This window comes from Schistocerca nitens, chromosome 2 (genome assembly GCF_023898315.1).
Source record: "Schistocerca nitens isolate TAMUIC-IGC-003100 chromosome 2, iqSchNite1.1, whole genome shotgun sequence".
In the NCBI taxonomy this organism is placed as follows: Eukaryota; Metazoa; Arthropoda; class Insecta; order Orthoptera; family Acrididae; genus Schistocerca; species Schistocerca nitens.
This window is the reverse complement of record NC_064615.1, coordinates 157,404,024-157,414,423: the sequence shown is the minus strand read 5'-3', so window position 1 is coordinate 157,414,423 and position 10,400 is coordinate 157,404,024.

The following is a 10,400-nucleotide window of genomic DNA, read 5'->3' as shown; positions in this document are numbered from 1 at the left end:
CTCCATCCTGCTGGTGAAAACGGATTTGGGTTTGACGTTGTGTTCGTTGTGATCACCAACGACGACATGTTGTGGATTCAACTTCCAGCCAGCAGAGTATTTTCCATCACATCATTGAAAGTACAAACATGCCTTTCCTAGCTATTATTGGAAAAGAATTTGATAGTTAAAGTTTCTTCATGACCACGTGTGCGGGGTTTGAATTCTATTCAGCACCGAACTTTTCGTCGCCTGATGTCTAGCTAAACATGCACCCAACTCGCTACTGGTGAACCAACAATGGCTATTTATCGTCTGTTCCTGGCTAGAAAAGGACGGTGTTAGATGCTGGGTTCGAATCCCAGTCAGACAAAAACAATTATATCGTCAATTAAGGTTCCAGCATTTCGCTATTGGTGAAAAATTTGATATTTAACTTCTGATTTTATGTACAGTCGTGCTCAAAAGTATCCGAACGACATGAATTGCATTTCACCTGCTTCCCATGCGAACTACATAACGAAGCTGTCTAGCAGGTCCTCTAATCGCTCCTTGGTACAGTCATTTGACTATTGAAAATGGTTCCAACAAATCACCACTAGAAAACACTGCTCTGTATCGCAATAACTAAAGACGTAAAGTAATACCACGATACTAAAAAATCAGGGAACACCTCATCACAGATAAGACTGTCCTTAAGGCTTGTAAGCTCACATTTATTGCAATAAATGACATACTTGAAATGTTAGCACTCTCATTATTACGTCAGATAGGTAATGCACGTAGTAAGTTAGTCATATTCATGATTTCCTCTCCAAAGTAACATACCATACTTTTTATTTAACACAAAATGTCATTAAAAATTTACGTTATTCACGAGCAGCTAGTTGAGATTATGTATGAACTTCAAATGACACGACGAACCGACTCGTTCTGCATACGGATTCAAACCCAGGTCATGCAGGCTAGGCTGCGGTGGCCGTGCGGTTCTAGGCACTTCAGTCCGGAACCGCGTGACTGCTACGGTCGCAGGATCGACTCCTGCCTCGGGCATGGATGAGTGTGATGTCCTTAGGTTAGTTAGGTTTAAGTAGTTCTAGGTTCTAGGGGACTGATGACCTCAGATGTTGAGTCCCATAGTGCTCAGAGCCATTTGAACCAATCATGCAGGCTAAGATTTCGTGGCTGACGGAAATTAAGTCATTCCTGACTAGGCATAAGGAGAGTGATATACCTCGATTTTAGACAGTATCAGTTAACAAATATCAACTTTAAATTACATAACGTAAACATTTTTAACGGTCGCGAATTCCTACCCAGCATCTATTGTCCCTGTTAACGAACTACGAGAGATGTTAAATACTGCTTCTTCACAAGTAACTTACTTGAAATGCAGTGAGGTAAAGCTTTGTGTTGGACAGGGATTCGAACACAGAACCTAATCGGATTGTTAATGAAGCGCAAGGAACGTTAAGTATGGGTTTGATACACCAGCAGCGACATGTGAGCATGTTTGAACTAGAAATAATATGACAAAGAGTTCAGTGGTGACTAGGAATCGAACCCCACACATATCGTTGTTGACTACACACAAAGAGACGTCAGCTAACGAATTTTTCTCCATCAGCAGCTCGGAATAACATCCTTGAACTTACAGTGATCTCGCAAATAGCTCTCCGTCTCACTGGGAGTCAAAAATGTCAGATATCGTTAGTGTTGACAACGACTGAAAATGCATTAAAAATAAAAATTATTATCCACCAGCAGATAGGTGTTCTCATGCTAGAGTTTGGTAATACATAGTGAAAAGTTTAGTGCTGGGCCAGGATTCCAACCCATTCATGCGCAATATGTGGAGATGTCGAGGTATCTGCAGTTTTGAACAAACAACAAGTTGTAGTCGAGCTGTATTGTCACGGAGGGATCACATTCCGCGTTAAGGGCGGTCTGAGTTGCATTCCCAGTTCAGAAACAATTTTATCGACATACAGAAGCTCAAATAAAAGACGGAATAAGTGTCGTGTGACCATACACAGGGTTTGTTTCGTAACTAGAAATAAATAACTAGTATAAGAAAGGTTACTGGTGATAGAGTTTCTACAAGTCGCCACTCCTTACTTTATTGTGGTTCCACGTAACGTCTACTTGGTAGAGAAGGAATATCATGTTTAATGTGATTTTCAGACCACAAGCTGCCTTGGCTACCCAGTGCATACATTCGACTCTGTTTTGTAATCACCGAAATAAAATAACGTAACTGCCACCTACACAGAACTGCGAACAGTGTAGGATACAGAAATTTAAATAGGAAGTGTTCCTTTCCATTTGAGCTACTCTATTGCGCTATCTGTTTGTTGAAACCATTGTGCAGTGCAAAAGAAATGCTGTAACTGTCTGTCTCTCAGAAGTCTATATCCGGCCATATGCATTATCTCACAGCACTGTGGAATGCCGAAGTTCTGGAGCAACTGTTGTTCACTTCCAGAGGTGCTGTAGCTACGTCACAGCTAGTACTCGTAGCGTAACGGTAAGCGTCGCGCACTGTTGGTAAGACGTCGCGTGTTCTGTTACATTCGCTACTACATTTTTTTTTTAAACGCTATTGTGCTGTCTGCTGAAGTTATCAATTTAATCGAACTTTGAACATAATTCTCTTCACGTCGCTACCCAAAATAATCGCATGTGGAGAAAAGGCTAACTTCTGCGTCATTTTGTTCTTTTCAGGTTTAATAGACGGCCAGGCAGCAGATGCGCTCGAAGCTTTTGTATTATGTATGGGGAGAGCGCATCGTGCCAAAATAGTCAGAAAAGTATTTTCTACATTAGCTGTCGTGTGGTAGTGGCATTTTATTCTTCTTCAAACCTTGTTTGACAGCCTTAACTCAGAACAAGTTGTTTACATGTATGTAATCAATAAACTGCATGTGCATTGTCAGTGGCATTTCATTCTTCTTCAAACCTTGTTTGACACCTTTAACTCAGAACAAATCTTCTACATGTAAGTAATCAATAAACTGCATGTGCATTGTCAGACTGTTATAGATAACTTCAGAGAATTCGCATATATCGTTGATGATGAATTTCTCTCTCATGTTTAGTATTGTTTTAACAACACTAAAAGAAACCTTACGAAAACTGTGCACTGTATTGCAAGAAATGAAATAAAACTACCAACGACAACCTTACGACGAAAGTAAGTCTGTTTTAACAAAACTGAGTATCTGTACACAAACATGCCTCTATCTGCACGAATTAGTAAAATACTACTCACTTAGATTTCGATTGGGTCTGTGTTTAAATGGTATGCTGTGTCATACTCAACAGGTATGCAAATGTGGCATTTCATAAATAAAGTTACGTATACCTAGAAACCCAAAATTTGCTTCTCAGCAGCGTAAAGAGGCGTTACCTGTTGTTCACCATTGCGCTTTGAGCTGAAAGTATTTTCTTGCGATTTGCTAATCAATTTATTTCCTTCATACTTATCACCCTGGCGAAGTAGGGAGTCTTAAGTGAAGAACATTATTGAATTTCGTATCGTTGACGGTCCATTAGAATTTCTTCAGAGACGCTTGTATTGTATAGCAGCTTGGCAGTCAGAAAGTCGAGATCTACGACCATCAGCAGAACTTACTGAGTCGAGCTGCCAACAGGATTTGATGTGTAAAGGTTTTCTTCTGATTCAGTTACAGATTTTTTTCTGGGAATTCGCAGCTCCATGAAAATACACAAAAAAGCTCGCACGCGCTGCCTCTACCACGGTTAGAGCTGACGATTTATTTGACCGTTGGAACACGAGACACGGGCTGTACCACGGGGCTACGGAAACACTGCTGCCAGCATGCAACTCTCGTCATGACATTGGTCGCTCAGCCTCATAACGCATCGTGAAAGATATTAAAAGTTGTCACTTATGTGAAGAATAGCATTTCTTTAGCCAAAAACTTGAAATTTCTTTCTCAGTGTCTTAGTTTACGTGAGGATTATATACTAGGAGTCATTCAAATGGAAAAGGAATATCAAGTGAATTTAGCAAGTCAGTTCAGTACCATACGCGGAAGTGATTGCACTGTCACAGTGTTGCCAAATGTTTGTGACGATGTTGCCAATTCTCAGCTGTGCTAGGAACAGCTCTGTAGCGTTACAGGAGGAGAACCCTGTGCTCGTGTCATAGGAGGATACAGAGAGGAGGCGCGGGGTTTGGTTAATATGCAGCGTTTTCTCCTACCAGCTGTGTCAAACATTCAGGTGTGTAATCTTCCATCACTATTACAGTTTTACACAAAATATATACGAATAAAACACTTACCTTGTTACTTTGTTACAAAAGATTATTTCAGTACAATAAAAAGTCTTTGGAAATCTACTTTGACAACCTGTCACGCAAAATAAGATAACAAATACTTTGCACCTCGAAATCGATTGCATCTATGTGCAGTCTTGTGATCATACAAGTAGAATTTCATGAATTGCACGAGAATGAAGAAAAATGTTGGTGCGAATGGAAGCTGTAAGAAACACAGTTACCTAATTATTTTGTACCACGTAATAATCGATTCATTTGATAATTCAGAAGAGAAGAAACTAAAAATTATGCCCATTAAGACAGCAACTAAAGTGCAGATGCGGGCACTGTGCAGATCTGCGCTTTTTCATCTTCAGATCTATACAAATAATGTATACTAACCAGCGTATTCATTGCTTTCTATTGTTTCCCTCTTGTTTAGTCTTCTTATGATGAACTGGATCCACACCCATGAGTCTGATTTTTTCTTTGTATCCTTCCATCTACTATCTTTGTGTGTTATTGTTCGGTGTTCAAAAAGCAAAATGTTATCCCTGCTCCCACGAGGTATTAAAATGAGGTCGCAAAAAGGCTAACGATTTTTAATCAAAATACAGTGGGACGCCAATTTGTCTGTCGTCATGGTGTTAAGTGGACAGAAATAGTTGGGTGTTATTGTCGTCTTTTCTTATTGAGATTTTCATATTACCCTGACACAAGACGCCGAGATAAATGTGTATATTTTCCGTGACGAAACATCCGACATTCCATTCATCCTGATCCATTCGTTAAGTGCATCGGCGGCAATGAGTGATAGGAAAGCTGTTGTGGGGTGACGAATAACAATAACAATGGTAGTAATTACAAATCAATAATCAAGGATGTTTACTGCATTACAGACGATTAACAAAATAGCCAAGAATGGTTGAGTGTTTAATTGGCGCACTGAGTAGGTGTTCTTACCACTTTGTTACTGAATTCTGTTCTAGTTGTTTGCAGAGAGAAAACAAAGAACCCTGTAGCCATACATATCGCTAGTACAACGAGATATTACCTATCAAGTATCCTTGCCTTGCTTTACATCACGAGACGAACATGGCGTCACCGAGCTGATATTTGAAATACATTTCTGTCATCTCTCTCTGTCTCTCTCTCTCTCTTTTTATTTTCATTTTAATTTTGTGAGGAAAGCATCGAGAAGCGCGATAATAAGCAAGTAGGCATATAACCTGTTTACAGTTATTTTCATCGGGATACATAACGCAAAAATACAACTTTTATGTGTGTTATTGCGTAATTCCGGTTATTGACGGTCTATTCGTGAGCTTGCTCACATTCAGTGGGGTGAAACCTATCACAGAAGCAAGCAAAACACAAATATTTCTTGCACCATGCGCAACACATAAACGAAATCTCGCTGCACTGACTTGTTGTCCGATATATTGCACGGAAAACATATCTGATTCATGTTGCTAAATACAGCTCTATCAGATATCAATTTGGAAGCGTACCAAGTGTATAAAAGTATATCTTGAAATACTCAGAAAGGCCCATAGAGGTATTCGACTGAAACATAGCCATGACCAAAATTGTAACTGGGATCGACAGCATCGTCCTCTACCACCTTGACAACTCGAACGGTGACAGTGCTCGGCCGGTTATTTACGTTTACTGGTATCAAAGCTACAGCATGAAAACACAAAAATGTTAATAACCCGAAGATCATTAGTTTTGGAACCCATATAAAGTAAAGCAGTCATCAGTCGCAAGAGTGGTTTGAACACCACAGTGCTTTAATAGGCACGGACTTGTTGGAGGTGGTATGCTGTTGCTTTCATCCGACTTTTGTGTTGACTTACCTAGCCAGTTAATAGGGGAACCTACAGTTTTACGCCGCTTTCTGACCACAGTGCAACTCGGCATTTTTCACATCAACAAACACTGCCCCAGGGGAAATATGTGTAAAACGGCACATAAAAACCGTGGGACTGGTGAGGGATCGAACGTGAGACTCTCGTATCCATAGTCTTGCTCTTTATCACCTTGCCACTATGCGGCCAACACTGTGGTTTCTGGTTGCCATTAAAATTAAGGATCTGTCGTTTGTGCCTGCGTTGGCACTTGAGTGTCCCTTAGGAGACCTTACCTTTGGGATTACCCTCGTATACGTGTGTGTAAACACCTTCCAATGCCCACTCAAGGAAGACAAGGATACCTAGTCTAGCTTCAATATTACAAATACGCCTCTGTTTGTGGATGAACGCAGACTTAGGTTGATAATCATTTTGAATATTTGTCAGTACTGTATCCATTGGTGTGAAACTCGTTTTCTACCAATGATTCCCACAGCTACGGGAACACTACTTTAATACCTCTTACACAAAATACTTACGCAGTGCTATCAGAAGAAAAGATCAACCTGACACAAACTGTGGGAAGTTTGTTTTACAACCTTCGTACCTGGATAATGAGCTTTTCCTATTTGAGATATCTGTGAACGTTGCTGCATAATACGATTTAAGAAGAAACTAAATTCTTTCAGCTACGCCAATGTTTAAAGAAATCGTGTTAACGGCACTAAACCGTGGTTTGTAAATCGTTTACCAGCCGTACTCTGCCGCATTTCGCTGGTTCGAAGGCAAAAAGCTTACTGACAAATTTCACAGAAAGAAAACGGGGACGAAATGTCTCCCACTCGAAGGTCATGTTGTTTTACTTAAATGATTACAAAATCGGGTAAAACGAACAATGAGGTTGTCAGTATAAGCACATTACTGTTGTCAGTATGATGTTGCACCGCCCAGGGCCTGTAATGATAAAGGGCATATATCGTACACAGAAGTGGAAGAGAGAGCACCACTAAATTCTACAATCCGTATGCATTGCATACACACAGAAATTACTGTTACAGTGTACTTATGGAGCCCAATGAGTGAATTGCATATTTTCCGGTGAAAAAGAGCACTGGCAAACAGTCTTCGCTACATTAGGGTACTTAAACTGGCGTCACTTTGAGCTAGAATTTATGGCCAGCGACTAAGTGTAAGGACAGTGAGTCGGATGCGGGTTTTGGAACTGTGTAATACTTTCCTTACATTATGGAAGCGAATATTAAATTTGAACTAATATTGCGAAAATTTTGGACTTGGATAGCTTAGAATGAAAATTTTTCTGTTTATTGCAAAGAAAAACAATTGATTTTCTAAAAAATTCTGTGTCATACACAATTTGAAACAGGTCGCGTCGACCAAATCATATGGAAGAACCGACAGCGACGTATATTGGAAGGCAGTAAGATCCCTTGGCTTTTGGTTTGGCAGTATTCGACAGCCATTTCTAGGCGCGAGTAAATGAAGAAAGGCAGCGCGTTTTCGTTATCAAGTAACGTCTTCATCAATTACTTTAGTTTTAATGTGATCTACGAGTAATTACTGATGTTTGATATTAACATGAAAAGGATTCCGTAGACAGGGAAAGAACTTGTTATTGGGCAACTACTTCTGTAATGAGCAAAAGGGCTTAAATGATCTTCAAGCACATGTGTTCCAGCAGCGGTATGAAGAAAATGATAGTAATAATGACGGTGATAATCGAATTATCCGGTAACTTCACACTTCACAGTGGATTTTCTGGAACTAAGAAATTTCCTGAATCAGAGAAAATTTCAAAATGGCTTCAAATCGAGGCTATGTTGCCTAGAAGAGTCTTTACATCCTGCTGACATGAGAATAGCATAATCTCCACGTCAGAAGCTTGCTTCTACTTAATCATTTAATAGACTCGCGTTTTTTTTTCCACCGTGACTAGTTTAGTAAGCTAAGCACATCATCCATTACAGCACACTCCTGGGGCTGGGAAATGTGGCCACAAAGGTCTGGTGGAACGAACTATCACAAGTGCAATGCGTGGGTTCAGGCACTTACTTTTAAGAGGCACAAACAGATTTACTTTACCTCTGGTAACTTCAAGACAAAGCTGTTATAGTCCAGAATCCGCATTAAACATGACGTTCCTTTATTCCAAACTGGGCAGAGCCGGTTTACGCTGGAAAATGACATAGGTGGAGGTCAGGATAAACAGAAATACTGTCACCAGTAAACTTACTTACATTAGAAAATTTTATTTTATTTGATGAACTGATAGCCGTCTAAAGGAACAGGGGTCTTATTTTACTTGTACTTGATTGAACTAGAGACGTTGAAAAATTTGGTGCTGGACTGTGATTCGAATTCGTATCTCCTCTTTAGAGGATCTGAATCTCTCGGAACAGTATAGTTCAATCATTTCATTCCTTTTCTCAAGACTGCAGTCTTCTCTAGGTCTCCTCCAAAGGTAAATATCCGAATCCTGATCCAGTACAAAAATATTCATAATTTCATTTCAAGCCCTATCACGTGCACACCGGCCTGCTAGTGAAAATTAACGTGCATTTTTAATGTCTGTTCATGTTGCCAACAATTTCTGGGCAAACACGCAAACATCTTCCTGTTGGTGAGTAAGCAATTGATACTTAGGCAATATTCGTGGACAATAAAGAAGGACGATAGGAGTGCGGTTCGATTGTCGCTCAGGCACAAAAATTTGTGTCCTTATTTTAGATTAAACACTTAGCAGCTGGCAAGAAAAACCGATACGTAACATTTGATTTTACTTAGTTAACAATCCGATTACGTCTTGGGTTCGTATCTCCGTCGCAGAACTTCACATCATGCGCTTCATCTTTAAATTCACACACACTTCGTTACTTCTGAATTGAGGTATGTCAGACATCTTTCATGGTTAGTTAACAGGGATGAAAGGGTCTTGATAGGAGTCGCAGTTTATTACAAAAACTGTCGTCTTTTATTTTCAAGTTTAGACTTGGTTACTGATATAGACGAAAATTTCGGTACTTCATGACTCTTCATGGATAGTCAGCGATATGATAATATGATTAGATTAGATTAGATTAGATTAATACTTGTTCCATAGATCATGAATACGACATTTCGTAATGATGTGTGTAAGAGGTATGCGCTGCCTGCGATATGCAAGGTATAAGAGAATCGCTGGCCAGAGAGCAGTGCTGACTGCAATACGAACTGTGTAACTGTAGCAGTTAGTTGTTGCTAGTCGCTAGTCTGCAGTTGTCGCTAGTCTGCGGTTGTTTGCAGTCTGCTCTGGTCGGGAGTCTGGAGCCTGAGTATTATTGTATAAGGTAAAAAAGCAGCCTCGCGCATATCTAGTAATGTACGTGAACTGTCATCCAAATGTTTTAAAAAGTGTCCTAATAATAATTTTTGTAATATATATAATGTGTGCCGCAACGGCGTTATGATGGAGAAATGAGTCGTAGAGAAGAGGGTTTGGTGGTCTGTTGGACTGATGATAGTTTCATATGATGTTGGTCTCGGTTCGATTACAACTTCTGCCGATGTTTTTTGATACGGAGAGGCAGATTCTATTCTCTTCTGGCTACGCCAAGTGAAGAAGGTATAATGGCATTGTGGTCTGAAAATCACATTAAACATGATATTCCTTCTCTACCAAGTAGACGTTACGTGGAACAACAATAAAATAAGGAGTGGCGACTTGAAGAAACTCTATCACCAGTAACCTTTCTTATACTAGTTATTTATTTCTAGTGACGAAACAAACCCTGTGTATGGTCACAGGACACTTATTCAGTCTTTTATTTGAGCTTCTGTATGTCGATAAAATTGTTTCTGAACTGGGAATGCAACTCAGACCGCCCTTAACGCGGAATTTGATCCCTTCGTCACAGTACAGCTCGACTACAACTTGTTTCAAAACTGCAGATTCCTCAACATCTCCACATATTGCGCATGAATGGGTTGGAATCCTGGCCCAGCACTAAACTTTTCACTATGTATTATCAAGCTCTAGCATGAGAACACCTATCTGCTGGTGGATAATAATTTTTATTTTTAATGCATTTTCAGTCGTTGTCAACACTAACGATATCTGACATTTTTGACTCCCAGTGAGACGGAGAGCTATTTGCGAGATCACTGTAAGTTCAAGGATGTTATTCCGAGCTGCTGATGGAGAAAAATTCGTTAGCTGACGTCTCTTTGTGTGTAGTCAACAACGATATGTGTGGGGTTCGATTCCTAGTCACCACTGAACTCTTTGT